The sequence below is a fragment of the Panthera onca genome, chromosome A1 (assembly GCF_046562875.1).
Source record: "Panthera onca isolate mPanOnc1 chromosome A1, mPanOnc1 haplotype 2, whole genome shotgun sequence".
Taxonomy (NCBI): Eukaryota; Metazoa; Chordata; class Mammalia; order Carnivora; family Felidae; genus Panthera; species Panthera onca.
In genome coordinates this window covers 126,756,717-126,776,693 of record NC_138339.1, presented here as the reverse complement: position 1 = coordinate 126,776,693, position 19,977 = coordinate 126,756,717, and the positions used below count along the sequence as shown (strand labels likewise).

The 19,977-nt window shown below is 45.8% G+C and overlaps 1 long non-coding RNA gene across 1 annotated transcript in view; it reads left to right on the top strand.

The window, feature by feature from the left end:
* Positions 1–2,845: 2,845 nt before the first annotated feature.
* Positions 2,846–19,977, top strand: part of LOC144617115 (uncharacterized) — a 34,073-nt gene continuing 16,941 nt past the window's right edge. The window contains exons 1-3 of the long non-coding RNA XR_013557169.2: positions 2,846–3,235; positions 9,479–11,972; positions 14,767–14,993. This is a non-coding gene — a long non-coding RNA (uncharacterized LOC144617115). The remainder of the gene's footprint in view (positions 3,236–9,478; positions 11,973–14,766; positions 14,994–19,977) is intronic.

The window sequence follows — 19,977 nt, the reverse complement described above, 5'->3', positions numbered from 1 at the left end:
AGGCTACTCTGACATGACACAGGCCACGTGCTGGGTCCGTGGCTGCCTTTCCAAGCCCAGAGTCTTTCCATGGAAGAACGCTAACAGCAAGGCCTCTGTGCCCAGGTGCTCGGCAGGGGGAGGGAAGCATGTCAGTGTCTCCCCATCCCAAACCCCAGCATGTACTCCGGGAGCACTTGTTACAGTTCCACTTCTGCCTACCCACCCCACCTCTCCCCTGAAGTCACAGAGAGCCACCCAGCTGAAAATGGTGTGTTAAGTTATTCAGAACACCTAACCTAAGGTGAGATCAACAACCTTATTCTGTCTCAGAAAATCTAACTGAGTCATTGTTTGGGTTAAGTCCTTTTCCAATCCATTTATCCACCAGACCTCCCACATTGAATGTTGTAGCTTTACTTCTTCATTTTTTAAGTTATGAGAAAGAAAAAGGAGAAGGAAGAGAAGAAGAGGAGGGGGGGGAAGGAGGAGGAGGGGTGGGGAGGAGAGGAGGAGGAAGAGGAAGGGGAGAAGGAGGAAGACAAGGAGGAGGAGGAAGACGGGAAGGTGGAGAAGAGGAGGAGGAGGAGGCGGGGAAGGCAGAGAAGAAGAAGGAGACTATCTGGACGATGGTTCTGTGATGCTTGCTCCACTTGGTAACTTGAAAGGGAAAGATAAAAACACGGGAGCCAGAGTCTACATGAAGCAGAACGTCACCTACTTTGTCTCAGAAGCATAGGCATCTTCAGAAGGACATTCTGCCTCCCTAGAAAATCATTTCTAGAAAATTGTCCAAAACAAAGACTTCAGGTGAAACAGGCTCTAAGAAGTCAACACCAACAAAACAGATGATTTCAAAAACCTTTGAAATGTACACAGCCACAGATCTCTTTTCTGTCATTGGTGGGGTTTCAGGTTTAGCTCACATTTACCACCTCCTTGCAAGCAAAAGTTTCTGAGGCTGAAAGCCCATGGGAGATGCACTCTGTCAGCCAGCAAAAGGAGAAAGGGCACAAGACCACCCCGACAGAGAAGATACTGGAAACTTTCTCCCCAGTGGCTCACTCCCCTCCTGCCCAGAAATGCCTACCCCCTTGGCTGTCTGACTCATCCAAGAGCAGACAGTAAGCAATCAGGTTCGTTGATTACAAATCAGCCTATCTGGAATATAAATATTCAAGTAGCTATATTACTCTATCTCTGAAGCATGTAGGAAGTCTGCTCCGTGTCATTTTTCCATTAAAATGTAGTCCTAACAGAATTCCAGCTACCCAGTAACATCTCCAAATCTTCACATGATTTATATGATTTGTGGCCAACTCCATGTATAAACACAGATAGAGTCCGAGAGGGATCTCATTCTAAACATGAGTAAAAGGGGAAAGATAGGTACTTAATTACATCATCAAACTTGTTTTAAATCTTAGAACCTCATATTGTCAACCACGTTTATTATCTCACATCATTGAATCACAAGAGTGCTGTAGATATATATGTTCCTTGTAATTCTGAATATTTTACATAATTTATTTCTATGAAAACTGCAGGCAAGAGAGAAGGAACAGATTCCATTAACTCTGTTCTATGTCTGATGGAACTCAGTGGTCACACCACAAATCAAGTAACCAGCACCCTACCCTTTTGGCTCTCAGCTTACTTTTTTGGTTGATAGTCTCTGCTCAAAGTCGTAAAATATTTTTAAATTTTTTAAAAAATGTTTATTCATTTTTGAGAGAGCGTGAGTAGGGGAGGGGCAGAGAGAGAGGGAGACACAGAATCGGAAGCAGGCTCCAGGCTCTGAACTGTCAGCACAGAATCCAATGCGGGGCTCAAAACTCACGAACTGTGAGATCATGACCTGAGCCCAAGTCAGATGCTTAACCGACTGAGCCACCCAGGCACCTCATAAGTATTTTAAATAAAAATAAGGAGAAATGTATGGCCACATTTGATTGAGGGGAAGGGCAATGCCACTCAAAGGTCTGCAAGTTCCTGTGTCAGAGTGGCCCTCTTCTTTGGCTGGGAATTTTGTGTTAACTTACTTTGGCTGCTGTGTGGGGAGTAGACTACACCCTCAGGGTACACAGGTAGGGGTGGGGAGGCTGTGCCACTGTTCCGGGTGAGAGACAGTAATAGCTTGGGCTTGGGTGATGGGGTGTTTGCGCTGTGAATGAAGAGCAGGAGGCTAGTTCAAGGGAGATGTGGAAGGCCAACCAAGTGGGCTTTCTGATCACGTATGGAAGGTGAGGGAATGAGAAGACGGAAAGAAGAGTGGCACTCAGGTTCCTGCATGGATGGTCTGACCATTCATTAAAATAGGAAGTTCAGGAAGAGGCCAGGGGTCCAATCAAAGAGTTTCGTCTTTAACAGACTGACAGGAGATTGAGGCTTGGAGCAGAGAGGTCACTGGGAAAGCAGACCGGGCATGCGGGCCTCACCCCCCTCACACCTGCTCCCATCTGTGTGATAGGTTAGTGTTCTGTGTCAATGGGTTTTGGAGAAAATAGTCTATAACCATGGAAAATACTTTTAGAAACACCAGCTGTAGGCATTGGGGAGTCACTGAAGGATTTCAATCAGGGAAATGCATTGAATGGAATTGTGTTTGCGCCTGCCTTAGATCAGGAGAGAGGAGAGGGAAGAGGTTTGAATCATGGCAGGGGGCCCTCACCAGCTGTTTAGATTTGGGCAAATTAGTCAAACCCTCTGGGCCCCAGGTTCTTCGTCAGCAAAGTGGACCTAGGACTTCCTTCCTCCCAGGGTTGTTATGAGAATTGTAATTAAAATGTCTAGGATAAGAAATACTTAATATGTGTTGGTTCTCTTGTCTGTGACTAAGCACCTATTGGCACAATTCAGCAAGTGGGGTGGCCGGAGGTGATTCTAGCAGTCTCCCCAGGGAGGGGTGGGCAGAGTCCAGACTGCTGGGTTAAGTGGGTCAGGGCCACGCCGATGAGTGTGGGGTTGGGGGCCCTGATACAAGGTGGTGCTGTTGATCGTGTTCAGGGGGAGAAGAGGAGCATTTGGAGTTTGGTCAGGTAGAGGGGCCATCTGATAGCCATTTGTATAAACAGGCCCCGTGATCCTACTAGACCCTAAAGCCGCTTTGCACTTGTCTTTCCTCATCATCACCCACTCTTCCTCTTTTAGTCTCCGCTGCTGCCACTAACCACTGCTCAGCTCACGGCCTTCTTCCTCTTCCCAGTGCCCACGACCTCCTGAGACTCTCCACTTCTCACAAGCCACCAGCCCATGTGTAAGCGCTCTCTGTTTTAACCCCAGGACTTGGTTTCTGCCTCTTTACAGTTAGGGGTGCTAGTTGCTCAGGTGTGAGCTCTTTGCTTCCAAAGATGGGGATGTTTTCTTTTTACCTGGTTCTCTCCATGTCTAGAATCCTGCTGCCGTCTCCTTGCTTTCCAGCCACTGCCTTTGCTGAACCTCATCTCGTGGGCAGTATCCTGAGTGACAGTGGGAAGTGGGGTAGTGGCTGGCTAGCCACAGGCCGCACCAGGCAGCAGGACCTGGGCAATGGCCCTCTGACCCTTGATCCTGGTGAGGATGCCTTTCATTGGTGGGAAACCCCATGCCCCCTGTTCAGACTGTAATCAGGCTGGTGGCCGGGACGTGTGGATTCAGAGCAACATGGTATGTCCTGAAAGCTCTTCCCTCTGAGCCATGGTGAGACCTCTGCATGGCTTACCTGCTGCATGGCATGGGGTAAGCTTGGGGGTGGCCAGACCATCTTTGAACCTCCAAATCCAGGCTTCTCTTTCAGAACACCTGGCCCCTCTCTGTTTTCCTCTCTCTCCTTTTTCTGGGCTTTTGTTGCTGAGCGGACACTGTTTTAAGTCGGTTAGTTCACCTTATAAGCCACATTTTGGTCTCAGCCTAGGAGCTCATCTGTCTGGGAGAGACGGCGTTATCAGCGTTCTAGGGGCTGGCTGTCTCCAACATGAGTCCGCAGGCATTTTCCCGGGCTCACCCTTTACAAATCACGTGCACATCTCCATTTCAGAATGGTATGGCCTATGATGTTGCCAACAAAGTCTTAGTTGATTACGAATATACAAAGATTTTTTCTTTTTAAGTCAGTCTTGAGGCATGACTTACATATCATAAAATGCATCCATTTTATTTATCTTTTAAATGTTTTAATTGATTTTTGAGATAGCGTGAGCACGAGAGGGACAGAGAGAGAGGAGGACAGAGGATCCGAGGCAGGCTCTGCGCTGACAGCAGTGAGCCTGATGCGGGGCTCAAATTCACAAACCATGAGATCATGACCAAAGCCGAAGTCAGAGGCTCAACCAACTGAGTCACCCAGGCGCCCCCCAAAATGCATCCATTTTAAAAATACAATTGGATGACTTTTGATAAATGTATACTTCCCTGTAGCCAGCACCACAATCAAAATACAGAACATTTCCATCACCCCACATGGTTCTTTGTGCCCCTTGGCAGTCATCCCCCTGACCCCTAGCCCCAGGCAGCTACATATCTACTTTCTGTCAGTACAGATTAGTTTTGCGTTTTCTAGATTTTTATACACATAAATCATACAGTCTGTTTATTTTCCTGTCTTCTGGTCAGCATAATGTCTTTGAGATTCATCCATATGATAGCATGTTATTAATAACTTATCCTTGCTTTAGCTGAGCAGTATTCCATTGTATGGAAATCACATGATTGGTTCATCTCTTTACCTGTGTGTCCAGTGTAGGGGGTGTTATGACTACAAATGCCTTTTCTGATTCTGGATGTAGCACCTGGAGTAACCATGGCTGTTGCCCTTAGAGAGCTTGAAATCTTGGCAGGAAGAGGTTTAAATGATGCGATATTCGTGGAGGTGTATTATTGGTTGTAATCAACTGCAGGGATGCTTAACAGTTGTACCAGGTGTGATAGAACAGTCAGAGAGTGAGGGAGTACAGTGGGAGGGAGTCACTGTTATTTTATCTGGGGGAGTGGTGTGTTAAAGCTCCATCAAGTGAATGGGGACTAAGGAGCAAGGGGCAGGGGAAGTGCTCCTGGGAGTAGACAGGAGTGGAACACAGGAGGGAGCAATCCTGGCAGGCGGGAAGGGCCATGCGGATTCCATCAGACCTGGAATAGAGAAGTTGTGTTCAGTGAGAGGGAGAGAAAAGGGCTGGAAGGCCTTGAACACTGGGATTAGAAGCTCAGAATTGATGTCCCAAGCAAAAAGAATGGAGGTGCTGTAGGTTTTGAGCAGGGAAGGGCAAAAGCTGTATTTTTGAAAGATTCCCATCATTTGTGGGCAGATTAGCTTGAATGAAGCAAAGAATGCAAGAATAGAGATAACAAACAGTAGGTGTTCATTTGAGCTCATTTTCTTGCCAGCTTCAAGGGTGGCCTCCCCAGCTGCAAAACATGCCTGGTCATAGAGTGGGGCCAAGACACAATGGGGGCGGGAAGTCGCACAACATACCTCTGTCATGGTGTATTAGTTTTCTGTTGGTGCATAACAATTACTTCAAAATCAGTGGCTGAAACAACACGTTTTGTTTTGTTTTGTTTTAATTGCACGGTTTTCTGAGTCAGTAGTTGGGACATAGGTTAAGTAGAGTTCTCAGCTCATGGTCTCATCAGGCTAAAATCAAGGTGTTGGCTGAGGCTGTGTTCTCATTTGGAGCTCAGGATCCTCTTCCAAGTTTATTCAGGGTGTTGACACAGTTCGAGTCCTGCACTTGTAGGGTTGAGGTCCCCACTTCCTTGCTGATCTAGGGGCTGCCCTCAGATTCCAGCCAGGTGGCCCCCTCCATAGGTAATTCACAACATGGCTGTTTGCTTTCTTCCAGACCAACAGGAGAGAGCCTACTGTCACTTTGTCTCTTTTAAGGGCACTCCAGATTAAGTCAGCTTCACCCAGGATAACCTCCCTTTCAGTTGACTCCAGGGATCTTAATTACATCTGTAGAACCCCTTTTTGCCATGTAAAGTAATGTAATCATTGGACTGATATCATATTTATAGATCCCACTCATGCTGAAGGGGAGGAGATCAGGCAGGATGTACACCAAGGAGTGGGTGGCTGGGAGCCATCTTCGAATTCTGCCTACCACACGTGGTTTGGTTTCTCTTTTGACTCCCCGTTTCCTCCACCTATAAGCGAGGAGTTGTCGGCTAGGTCCTCTCAGAGGTTCTGCTCTGTGTTTTCCCTTCCTTTATGATTATGGACTCAAGGTGGAAGTTCTGTTACCAATCCTCTCCTCCAAAATGTGACTGAAAGATTGTGGTGACTTGCTGGGCAAAGATGGCTGACTGTCATTGAGAAGGGTGTGTGCTGAGGGAGAGGACAGCCAAGTGACAACAGGTGGGTACGTTGTGGAATGGGTGGTTGGTGTAGTTGTTAGGGCTGTCCACACATACACCCTTTCCTCTCCTTCTGAGCAGCACATGGTAGGACTGCTTACTTTGGCCAATGGAATGTGAGCAGGTGTGACGTCTATAATTCTGAGTGGGAGTTTTCAGAGCCAGTGTGTGTGTTTTGTGTCGCTCTTTTTTCCTCTGCCACAGTGACTAATAAGATTTGAGACAGTGGCTGCTCCTTTAGCCTGGGTCCCTAGGTGAGGATAGCAAAGCCCCAGCCAACCCACCTTGGACTGTGGCATAAACAAAAACTAAACCTTTGTTGTTTAAAGATCCTGAGATTTGGGGTTGTTTGTTACTGCAGCATAACCTAGCCTATCCCTGGCTGATACAAAGGACAGTATCAATGTTAATCTTGCTGCCACCTTCTCTCTCTTTTAATTGAAGCCTAATTAACCCACAATATTAGTTTCATTACAACATAATGATTCAATACTTGCATAATTTTATGACCACATGTGTCACCATACATGGTTATCAATTTTTTTCTCGTGATGAGAAATTTTAAGATCTATTCTCTTAGCAACTTTCAAATATGCAGTGTGGTATTATTAACTGTAGTTGGCATGCTGTATATGACATCCCCATGACTTATTTATTTTATAACTGGAAGTTTATAGATTTTTTTAAATGTTTATTTATTTTTGAGAGAGAGACAGAGTATGAACAGGGGAGAGGCAGAAGAGAGGGAGACAGAATCCAAAGCAGGTTCCAGGCTCTGAGCTGTCAGCATAGAGCTTGACACGGGGCTTGAACCCACGAACTGCAAGATCATGACCTGAGCTGAAGTCAGAGGCTTAACTGAGTAAGCCACTCAGGAGCCCCGGGAGTTTATGGCTTTTAATGTGCTTCACCCATTTTGTTTACCCCGTAGGCCCCCTGTCTCTGGCAACCACGAGTCTATTTTGTGTATCTATGAACTTGGTTTTGTTTTTTGTTTCTGTTAAGATTCCACGTGTAAGAGCAATCATACAGTATTTGCCTTTCTCTGTCTTATTTCACTTAGTGTATTGCCCTCAAGTTTTATCCATGTTGCACATGGCAAGATTTCACTGTTTTTTATGGCTGAATAATGTTCCATTGTATCTGACTATAGCACATTTTCCTTATCCATTCATCTATTGATGGACATTTAGGTTGTTGTCTATGGAACTTCTCACCTTAGCCTGATCCATTTTCTTCTGTGAGATATAGCTGTAGGACCCAATCCAAAAACCTTCATGAAAAGTGATGGTGTTGCTGTGTCGTCTTGTATTTTCTTTCTGTCATTCAAGCAGGACTACCCACCTGCTCACTGAGAAGATGCTTTCTCACACCCTGGGACCTTGGCCATTATGACAAATAAGCTATTTTTGTTTGAGAACAAATACGTGTAATTAGCACATTTGGGGAAAGCAGCCAGGCAGGTGCACCCTTTCCTGATTTGGATGTGCTTGATGCAGTTTCCCTGTCCCCACTTTCTGAAAATCTCAATTACCGTGCAGTCTACACAGACCCTGGCTCTTTTCTTTTCCTACACCTGTAATTTGTCCATCATGTTGACGACTTTATGATTCTTGTGTTTACAGACTTGCGTGTTGACTATGTCTCTCTCTTAGATCTCTCTTTTCTGCCACTGAACTGTTTCTCTTTCCTGAGCATTTTGAAGGTCTGTCCCTTCTCTGATGTCTTGTCAAATGCTCCTTGTTTGCTTCCCTTCCTCTGAGGACTGTTTCCCCCTTTTCTTCGTAGACCTGCCTTTGCAACCCTCCACTAAGGGCTTTCTTCTCCTGCTCCCTCATATCTTAGGGCTTCAGGAGATGCCTCTCTACTGGGACTATCTACAAGCCTCCATCTGGCTCTCAAGATTGTTGTCCCTGCTACACAACTGCCTGATGGGGGGAAACACAGGGCCTTATTGGACTGTCACACAGTGATCATATACAACAATCCGGACTCCTCCCAAAGACAGCATAAATCATTGGTGACTGCAGGTGGAGATCCATGTGGGGCACATAGGCAGGGACCAGCCTCAAGGAAAGACTGAAAATAGTTGCTGCTATGGGAAGAAATAAGGCACAAGAGCATGCCGTGGTGTCAGTTATGCTGTGGTGTAAAGAGGAGGGAAATAAAACAGCGAGAATCTGGCAATTATAACAATGATAGCCAGTCGTTAACAAACACTTATTGTGTGCCAATTACTCTGTAGACACCTGCTATGGTTTATCTCCTGCATGATATTTCCTATGTGGTAACAGAAGTCTCATGCCCATCTGTCTGATGAGGAAATCGAGGCTCATGGCATTTAGGTAGCTGGCCTAACGTAACGCAGCAAGTAAGCAGAGAGCTGGGATGAAATCCTGGACAGGACAGCTGGTACCAGAGCCCATGCCCCACCCAGGAAAGCATGGTGCCTCAAGGCAAGGGGAAGGAAGAGCCCCACATGCAGGATGGCTACCTGTTTGTTGCCAGTGCTTATAATGATTCCCTTCACTGCAGGGTGCAAGGCCTGCTACCCACCGGCCCCTCCACCTTCCTTCCTAGCTCCTGTACACAATGCAAACTGAAGAAGCCCCAGTTTGAATTCTTCCCTTGCTGGTCCTAAAAGCCTAGAGCCGCGGGGTCCAGACCATGGGTTCAGGGGTCGACTTGCTTCCGCCTGAGGCAGTGCAAGATGGGCTTTGAGTTTACAGCTCAGCCAAGGCAGGCACCCAGGGAGGTTGGACGGCCTTGCCTTTCAGAATAGGAGAGAATTGAATCATTGTTACATCAACTCCCCTGACACTTTCAAAACTATGGCCTCCCGCCCTCCTTCCTCTGCAGCTTTTCTCTGCCTATAAAATGAAAAGCAGATTGCCTTGCCGGGGGCTCAAAGCCGGCACGCATCGGAGGTGTGTGAGGAGGGGAAGCACAGCGTGCGAGGGCGTCTGGGCCATCTGCTTCTCATTGACCGCGGTGCCGCCATGGAACACAATGGGCCAGTGTGCAGCCTGCCCCCAGAGCGGCCGCAGCGGTGACCCCGGGCCTGCTGCCTGGCAGGCTGGGGAGTGGCCCCAGAGGCTGGGATCTGCTTTCCTAGAGTGTGGGGGTGGTTCCCCCTCATCTGACCATTTCTTCTTTCTTTTCTTCCTAGAAAGATGGCTTTCAGCTGTTTCCTCAAGACTCCTGGTAACCTCTTGAAAAAGCGGTATTTATTGTATGTGTGTTTTAACAGTATAAATGTAATCTGAATTTGATGCACAAAACCCAGAAGAGTAAAAAGAAGCGAAAACTCGTGACAGTCCCACTACCAAGGGTCAGTATGTGTTCTGCCAGTCTATTTTCCGTGAATGTTTTTCAGCATTGTTTTTAAAGACATTAATGACCTAATTATACACTTCTGATTTAGGCATCATTCTAAGTACTTTGCCTGGATGCTCTCAGGCTGCATATAGTACAGCCCTGTTACGTCAACACTTTTATTACCACCATTTTTACAAATGAAGGCGTTGCAGTTTAGAAGGGGCAGGAAATCTGCCCAGGACTTCCCAAGGCGATGGTGGGGCCAGGATTCAGTAGCAGGCTGGGCTCTGCAGATTCCACAGCTCCAAACCACCTCACGATACACATCTGTGTGGGATACAGACTAATGTGTTTCCAGTTTTTCACTGAACAACAAATCGGGACTAATTTCTCATTCTTTTGATAGCCCTCTACACATGGGTTTTACAGTTGCCTATATCCCACTGCACAGACTTATCTTAACCTTTGTAGCCACTTCCCTGGTTTTGGATTGTTACAGATTTTGCCATTGTGATCCTGAGATGATCAGTCAGTACAGATTTTTTAAGCCCATCTCCCGTGATCTGATGGTAGTGGAATTCTGTGTGAATGGACACACACACACACACATGAAAGAGTTTTGAAAGACTGGCAAATCACCTTTAAGAAAAATTATACCTGCAACATTCAGTATTATAATCTTCTATCAAACTGGCAAGCATTTTTATTTTATTATTTTTTTAATGTTTGTTTAATTAATTAATTAGTTAATTAATTTTTGAGAGAGGAGAGAAAAGCAAGCCAGGAAGGGGCAGAGAAAGAGGGAGAGAGAAATCCTAGGCAGGCTCTCTGCTGTCAGCATGGAGCCCAACGCAGGGCTCAAACTCATGAACCACGAGATCATAACCTGAGCTAAAACCAAGAGCCACCCAGGCACCCCAGCATTTTAAAAAATTTATATCTAACTTTTAAACTTTTAACTTATTTTTTTAGTGATCAAGCAATGAACTTTCTTATTTATTCATTGTCAATTTTAATTTATTCTTTTGTAAATTTACTGCTTATGCTCCTTACCTAGTTTTCTACTGTGTGTGTGATTTATTTTTAGATTGACTTGCAGAAATTTATTAGATTAAGGATATTAATCCTCTGCTTTCTGGATTGCAGATAGGTATCTCAGTTTGTCTTGCTTTTAGTCAGTTTTATCCTAAGATAAAATTCAATTCGGTTTACCTTAGGATGTTTTTGCATTTTCGTTAGAGGCTTGAAAATGTTATGCAGCTGATTTATTGATCTTTTTCTTTGTGCCTGCTTCCTTTACTTTTTTTTTTTTTAACTTCCTTCTGTCTCCTCAGCAATATGACATAAACATTCATGTTGAATGTGGATTTTATCCTGTTGCTTAAAATTAAACTTGCTACAACATGAACTAAAGCACTGAGATGTCAGAGTGGGTGACTCAGTGATAGAAGAGAGTGAAATGAAACCGTACCAGCTAATTACCCAGGAAAACACAACCCAGTAACACATCGATCCTGAAACGGAGATGTAGACTGACACAGTTATGTTGTTTTATCTTATCACACAACTACAGGAGAAAGAAATGTTTATGTGTTTATTTTTTGGTGTGATTTGTCAAACTTCTAAGGAAGATATCACCATTTCTTACCTTATGAATGGAATTCATATGTATTTTCTTTAAATATCAGAAAGTGTTGCTTAATTTTCTTCATAATCATTATAAAGCTAACATTTTATGACTTGAAGCACTTTTTAACATAGAACTGCACCCAGTTTCTACATGTTCAGAGTTAAGATATCATCTATATTCTGCCACAGAGCTCAGAAGCAAGGAGTGCCATCCTGATCCCAGCCTCAAGTCCCCAATCCAGGTGCCTCCATGCCTTCTCAATTTCTTCTCCATGGAAAGGAATAGAAATCTTATAGGTCAACAAGTATGGGGTAGATTCCAACTTGCAAAACCTTTATAGATGGCCTCATTTACTTATATACATGGGGAAAGGTATCCAAAAGACAGGAAGGAGCAGTAAAATATGTACATGAGTGATCCACCATACTGTTGAGAAATACCACTGAATGCCAGTGTTACTCCAATGTTACATTTCCTTGGCCTCTCTTTTTTTCCTTCCTTTAATCTATTCCAGACACGCTCATTGGCAAAACCCAACCAGAAGCCAGAGCAGAGAGCCTGGGTACTGTGTCCTATAGAGGTTACAGATCCAAGTTCACAGACCGAGGTCGAGAGATGTGGAGAATGGGTCTCATGGCAAGCAGAAACACAGAGAATTACCCAGGATAAAGATGAGAAGAAAATTAAAAATCCTTTGGAAGTCCACCCTCCAGAGGTAACTTTGATTAACACTTCGGTCAGTTTGCAATGAGTTTGTCATACGGGTTACTTTTATACAGTTGAGATCTACTACATAATTGCTTTTGAAAGCATAGTTAACCAGGAAACCGAGGTCCAAATCAAAAACTGTTTTAAGAAGGGTTTGATGACAGATAATCATTGCATTTGAGTGGTTTATTAACTTTCCAAATATGTTAAAACATGCAGGTGCACGCGCATGTGTGCGCGCGCGCACACACACACACACACACACACACACACACACACACACACACAAAATGACCCAAGTCATTTAATGGGAGAATTTTTTCCCCAAAACTTTTGCTCTAGCTTCTTGAAATGTAAATGCTCTTTTTTCTTACACTGTGAGACCAACTATTCTTTCATGGACAAAATTAAGATTTTTCGGTTTATTAATTTTTTTTAAATCGCAGTATCCTAAGTATGTAATCAGAGATAACAAATGTATGACACATTTACTGCCATGTTCCATTGGATTCCCCAAGACAGACATCACTCACTGATCCCCTCCTTCTTTCCTCTGGAGTGCCCATGTGGCTCGGTTTCCTCCCCAGCACAACAATCCTCAGTATAGTAAGTCTCATAAATTGAGGCCTATTCCTAGCCATCAACTTCAGCAATCATTAAGAATAGACGTACACTACCCGATAGTTTCCGTGGCCATCAATCATGGCAGAAGATTCTTCCTAGATGTGACGTGAGAGATACAACACCAAAAAATCCATTTCTTAGCCTCAGCAAAACTGCACAAGCTGAAAAACAGCTGAGGAAAATAAGTGAAGAGATGAGGTAAAGTGGCAGAACTCTCCACCAAAGCAACCCAACTGGATTTTGAGTTTGGGATCTCCAGAAAAGAAGAAGTGCATATCCACAACTCCCCATTCTCACATTCTTGGAGTTCATAATCTCAGCCACCAGCCTAAGTCTGTTTTGCATGCTTACGCGTCCAGGAATGTCTATTGCCCTTGCTCCAAAGACTGCAAAATGATTGGGTCCCCACTTTTTCCCTCCAGAACCCTCTGAAGGCTGCTCCACAGAGAGTGGTAAAAGAAGTCTAAGGCCAATCAATATTTTATGTTCTTTATAAGAAGTTGTTTTTTCTTCCTTGATGCCTATAATGTAAAAGTAAATTATTCTTAATATTCAAATATTTTGCTAGAATGTGTTTTAAATGAAGCCCCTGTGTGATGGGTCCTGAAGGCCATCCATCACTAGGTTTGGAAATTCACCAAAATGACTCCCAGAACTCGGCCTGAAGTATCCTTGTGGCTAAGATATATTATAGCAAAGTCATAGGAATATGCAGCTAGCTTATAAGGGCAAAGGCACAAGCAAGTCTGGCGGAATATAGGCTTCTTTTTCCTCTCTCCCTTCTCTTAGGGGTCACAGAGAGCTCACTCTTCCCCTGGCAAGGAAAACGGAACAACATATGTGTGATGTGTCTGCCCAGGGAAGCCCATTAGAGACTCCATTCTCAACTTTTTTATTCGCATCTGATCATATAGGCCCTCCAGCTAGCGTGGACCAAAATTCCAGACTCCCAGAAGGAAAGCAGGTGTCAGCATATACCCCAGCATTTGTAAAAACAGTTCAGGCACTGTGAGCCACTCTTTCCAGTTAGGCGAAGTTTTCTGTCAGTGTAGGGAACTAGTTACCAGCCAAGTTCCCAGATACCAGCCAGCATGGCTTCCTAAGGGCAGCGGCTTCAGTCTGCTTTATTAACTCTTTTCTGCACAGCCCTCTTTCAGTTTATTTTTCCTTAGAATGTAATGAGCCCCTTCAAATTGCATACTAAATAAAGTTGTCTTTAATTCTTTCATCATTGCTTTGGTTCTGGTTGTACAAGTTTCTTCCTTAAGACGTTCTATAATTCTTGAATTTGGTGAGATAGTCAAGGAGGACACAACCTCTCCTCTTCTTTCCTTTCCTTTCCTTTCCTTTCCTTTCCTTTCCTTTCTTCCCTTCCTTCTTTCCTCCTTTCCTTTTCTTTCCTTTTCTCTTTCTTTCTTTCTTTCTTTCTTTCTTTCTTTCTTTTCCTTTCCTTTCCTTTCCTTTCCTTTCCTTCCTTTCCTTTCCTTTCCTTTCCTTTCCTTTCCTTCCTTTCCTTGCTTCCTTTCCTGAGAGAGAGCACAAAGTGAGTAGGGGCAGAGAGAGAGAGGGAGAGAGAGAATCTCAAGCAGGCTCCCCATTCTGTCTGCCTGGAGCCCTACTCAGGGCTCAGACTCTCAAACTCTGAGATCATGACCTGAGCCAAAATCAAGAGTTGGACGCTCAACCAGCTGAGCCACTCAGGCACCCCTCTTCCTTTTTATTTCCATCACTTTGCCTGTCTTCTCTGCATTGTCTTCTATTTCCATGCTTGTCCTCCATGTTACTCGTTCATGGTTCTATGGTCTCAGCTCTGCTTCCTGCACCCCTAATGCAGGGTTGGGAGGTAGGTTTTTGTCTGGTATTGCATTAAAAACCTCTAAATTGCAAACCTGAGTGCTTTTTCCTCAGATGTTATTTTCGTGTTGTTGCTTCTCCCCCTCCAGCCTTTCTCCACAGTGAGAAGTCTATCTCGATCCATTACTTTCCATAAGAGAGGTCGTGGGGGCTTAGGCTTATTGCTGCCCCCATCATTGGGGGTGGTGTCTGTCAAAAGTCCTTTCCAGGAGTTGAGTCATAGATTGTGGTGCAACTTCCCGGTCTTGCTCCGAGTGACCATCAGGTAGCATTTACTGAGTATCTGTTAACTGAAATCCTTCTTCTCCTGCCCCGCTGGATAGCTCTCTGACGCAGCAGAGACATGGAGAACGTAGAAAGAACGGTGCCCTGGCGTGCCTGCCTATGGGCTGTGCCATCTGCAGGCTGTGACTGTCGTGTCGTATCTGTGAAGACTCCCGTCCTGGGCTGCTGTGGAGCCTCATTGTTCTCCACCCCCGTTTCCCAGGACATGAAGAGAGGGGTGCCCATGGACGCAGCACTCTGGATGGTGTCCTGCTATTTCGGACAGGTCAGCCCTGTGGTTCTGGTTTTAGGGATCTTGGCTCATGGAATGAGAGGTCCTGACGTGGCACTTTTAATCCAGTTCATTGCCTGGCATTTGTTTGAATATTGATCTTAACTCACTGAATGATGTTTTTACTGTTTCCAATGTTTCCAATCTTAGGTATTTTCATGAGAAGTTGGGAAGGGCTTGTTAGGGAGCTATTAACCAAGCATCATTTAAAAACTCGAGTTCTAAGGAAGCTTCTGATTAAGGAGCTATCGGGGCTCGCAAAGAATAAAGCGCTGCAAGCAGCCAACAAAGATTAGAGTCTCATTAAGGGGCTAAGACAGGTACATGTGGAAAATAACCCACAATCCCAGACAGTGTATTTTGATGGGTGCCCTGGGAGTACAGCAGGCTGGGACTCGGGCACCCTGGCTTCTCCTTCCTGCGTCCAGCATGGACTTGCTGTGTGACCTCGGACAAGGCAGGGCTCCCTTCTGGAACTCTCTTCCCTTGTTTACAAATGAGGGAATTGGTCTAGAGAGTTCCAGTATGCCTCCCGCTCCAACATTCTTCATCTTTCTCAGCTGTTGTGATTCAGTGGGAATTCTGTAGAAAGGAGGGATGGGCTGCTCTTGGACTGAGGGATCACCTCTAAAGGCCAAAGAAGCAGAAACTACAGACCCCTCCCTGAGTCCTGCCTCCGTGCTGGGAGTGCCTGCATACCTCCAGGGCTGCTCAGCTCCATGTCTCTTGCTTGTCTCTTTGTCTCCTAGATTTCCTTACGCATAATGGCCTGTAAAGGATATGAGCATGAAGTTTACAAAGGTCTTGTCTGTTTGAATCATCCCGCCTGTGTGCATTTATGTGTTCAGTGTAGCAGAAAATGGATGTCAGAGCCTTTTCAAAAGGGAAAAGTCCATTCTCCCTTTTATAATTGATTAATAATTTACCCTAAGGAGTTGGGTGTTGCTTCCTTCTGACAATAAGCCATGACCCTTTTGTTAGGCCAAGTTTAGACAAGAGGTCTAAGGCTCGAGTGAGTAACTTCTGATACATCAGGGTATGCGGAGACCTCGGGACCTGGCCTGGATCCTCCTCTGCTCCAGGTAGAGTTTCTTCCTGTGTTCAGAATTCCATATTCTCCGTGAGCGTCTGGCAGGCAGAGGTGAGTCACCACCCATGGAGACAGCAGCCTGGCACACTGCTGTCTGAAGAGGCTGGTCTTAGGTATGACTCCCCCAACCCTGCCCTGCCTTGGGTCAGTGAGATAAAGACCTGGGGCCTCAGGGACTGTCCTCCCCGTGGGGACACTGCTGTCTGGCTGTCCTCCTGAGCGGGAGGCCCTGCTTCCCTCCACTGTATCTCATGTGAGAACTCCTCACCCCGCCACCCCCGTCCACCACCAGGATAGGAGGGCAGGGAGCTAATTTAGCAGATTATAAGACACCACCAAAACCAGATGCTCAGGTTGACGCAAAATCCTTGTGCGGGGGATAAATAATCTAACTGGCTGTTGATCTGCAACCCAATAGAGAGATCATCGAAAGTGCTCCCTGGTAGTTGTGTTGCAGTTTCCCCTTCTTCCGAGACAAACTGCTCATACTGGTGCCTCTCACATGCACCCATACTTGCAGGAGAGAAGAGAGTGGGGAGAACTGTTGTTATCTTTAGTATCTGTGAAATGTTGCAAGAGGGGGAAACGCACACATCCCAAAGGATCCTTCTCTGTGGCTGCCCCGGACTTTGCTGCCTGAGGGTCAGCAGAAGATTGTGCCTTCTCTGCTTCCCCAGCTGGGTCACAGCATTTTCCAGACTGTCCCATATTCGTCTGTGTGGCTGTGTCTCCATCAGTCTGCACGCCATGTCCACTTCTCACCTCACACGCAGCCTATGCAGAGCGCATGCTCAGTGCTCAGCAGCGACTGCTTACACCGAATAAATAGGTCAGTTCAAGACTTCGCTAAAGAGCAGAGAGAACAGCATTCCCCAGAAGGCACCCACATGGCCTGCATGTGTTCGGTTTCTGTAGTTGATAAATATTTACTGAGCATCTACTCTATGCCAGGTATTCTTTTAGATACTGAGGATACAGCAGTGAACAGGACGAGGAAGATTCCTACCCGCAAGGAGTTCGAATTTAATGAGGGGACAGATAACAACCAACCAACAAATCAAATGGCAGCAGTTGTTAAAGGAATGAAAATGAATAGAGAGTGATAAGGGTCAGGAAAGACCTGTGTCCTTTAAAGTGACTTCTGGGGACAAAAGAAGGGAGACAGAGGGAAGAGCCTTCCAGATGGAGGAGACAGCTAGTGCAAAGGCCCCGAGGCAGAACTAAACGTGGCATGCTAGAGAAAGAGGAAGAAGTCATCCAGATGGCTAAAGGGCACAGAGTGGAAGTGGGGAGTGGGTGGCGTGGGAATAAAGAAGCGGGTGGGCCGAGGCCAGATCACCTGGATTAGTCTACCTGTGCCATGAAGCCACTGAGGTGCTTTAAGCTGGGTGGGGGAGGGTGGCACAAATCTGTTCATGGAGGCATTTTGAGAAGACCTCATGATCAAACCAGGGTCTCATCCTTCTGTGGGATGACCCTTCCACTGTCATGCTGCTTTTAAGGGAGGGACGTGACTTTCTGCTGCTCTTTCGCTACCACCTCACTTGCTTAGCCCTTCCGGTGCACGTTTGGGCCTGTAGAGGAGAAAGACTGGCTCTCAGGAGGACGGAAGCCACAACTCTGGGCTTGAAAGCACTGAACAACTCCACCCTGGCCAGGGCTCTTTGGTTTTGTGTGTGTGTGTGTGTGTGTGTGTGTGTGTGTGTGTGTGTTTAGTTTATTTATTTATTTATTTTGAGAGTGAGAGAACCAGGGAGGGGCAGAGAGAAAGGAGAGAGACAGAATCCCAAGCAGGCATGGAGCCTGACGGGGGGCTCAAACCTACAAGCCCACGAAACATGAGATCATGACCTAAGCTGAAACCAAGAGTCAGATGCTTAACCGACGGAGCCCCCCAGGCACCCCTGACCAGGGCTGTTTTAAACTGTAAGTGAGAGAGACACCACACGAACCAGCTAAAGTCAGAAAGGGAGTTTGTCGGCTGCCAAGACTGATAGTGACTGTGCTTGAACTTGAATGGTTCAGTGTCAGCAGGACTGTCTCTGTCAGCTGTCACTCTGTTTCTCTCTTTGCACTGACTTTATTTTCTCTTACTCTAGCAGAGCTTCCTCCCAGATGCCTTCAGTCCTGCAAGGTGGAGTGTCTGTCCTGGACCTCATGCCTCAGGGGACCCCATGCTTTGGAGTAACTTCCTTGAAATTACTGGAGCTGGAGCCATCAGTCCCTTTATAGGTGCTCTGGTCCTCATTTCTTCCATTAGGTCCCTCTTTCACCTACAGAGTCAATCATAGGCTGGGAGGAACTTGAGAACTCACATCCGTGGGGTTATCCTGGGGCCCTGTGGACAGGCCCCAGTTCCAGGATGATGGTCTGATGAGTAGTTCACTCTCCCAGGGTAGCATGGTATTTCTTTCACTGGATCTCACAAGATGGCCATCAGAATGATGCTGACATGCTGATTTGGGATGACTTAAAAAAAAAAATTAATGTTTATTTATTTTTGAGAGAGAGAGAGAGACCCAGTGCAAGTGAGGAAGGGGCAGAGAGAGAGGGAGACACAGAATATGAAGCAGGCTTCAGGCTCCCAGCTGTCAGCACAGAACCGAACACAGGGCTTGAACCAGGAGATCGTGACCTGAGCGGAAGTCAGATGCTTAACCCACTGAGCCATCCAGGCGCCCCTGATTTGGGATGACTTTTACTCCCATCTGACACAGGATGAGTTCAGAGTTCTGGGCTACCATGCCTCTTGGGCTCAAGGTGCATGTGAAGGCCTGAGCATCAGTCTCTCCTGTTCATGTCCTGATTGTGGTGCCCTTTTAGTCCGTAACCCCCGAGGATGGCCTGTTGGTGGCAGGCATCCTTTATCCTGTCCCCTGCTGCTGTACCACCCCACACTACACCACATGTCAGGATCTATACCACATGGCCATGCCTCTCTCCCTCGAGGGTTTTGAGACCATTTCTCCACAACCACAATGTGCTATTATAACTGATATTCTCTCTTGCAACAGATTGATTTTTGTGCCCTCCTGGGTTGGTTGTGACGCATGCCAGATAAGGGACAGGCCTTCTTTGTGCAGGTGGAGATGATAATATAGCTCTGACCTCTGCCCTCAACCACCTGCATCTTTTCATTTACCTCCCTTCCATATATGATTGGCTAGGAAACCTTTATAAAGCCAGGACCAAGTGGCACAGTTCCAAGAAACACAGACCATCTATCTAAATTAATTTCAAAATGGCTTAAGTATTTTTATTCTTTACTCTTTGAAAATTCTGAAGGGAATCTAAGTACATGCTTCACAGCAATTCTGTACATTTTTACCTGACAGTTCACAGCTTCTCTAGCACAGATTTCTTCAAAATTCATACCCTTCCTGGGCACCTGGGTGGCTCAGTCAGTCGGGCATCTGACGCCTGATTTCAGCTCAGGTCATGATCCAAGGGTCGTGGGATTGAGCCCCCTGTTGGGCCCCTCACTGAGTGTCAAGCCTGCTTAAGATTCTCTCTCTCTTTCTCTCTCCCGCCCCCAACTTCTGCCCCTCTCCCCTGCTTGTGCTCTCTAAAAAAAAGAAAAAAAAAAATTCTTGCCCTTGCCAAAACACCTAACCCCACAGCCCATGTGGCCTTTCTTCTTCATTTCTACTCTTCCTCTTAGTATTTAATTACCTAGATCTGTGCTGTCCAGAGTATGGTGGCCACTAGCCACATATGGCTGTTAAGCACTTTAAGTGCGGCTGATCTGAAAGGAGATGTGCACTAAGTGTAAAAAACACACTATATTTTGAAGGCTTGATATTAAATTTAAAAAGGAAATTTAAAATAACTGACTGATTTTTTATATTCATTCCAAGTTGAAATGATAATGTTTTAATATATTGGGTT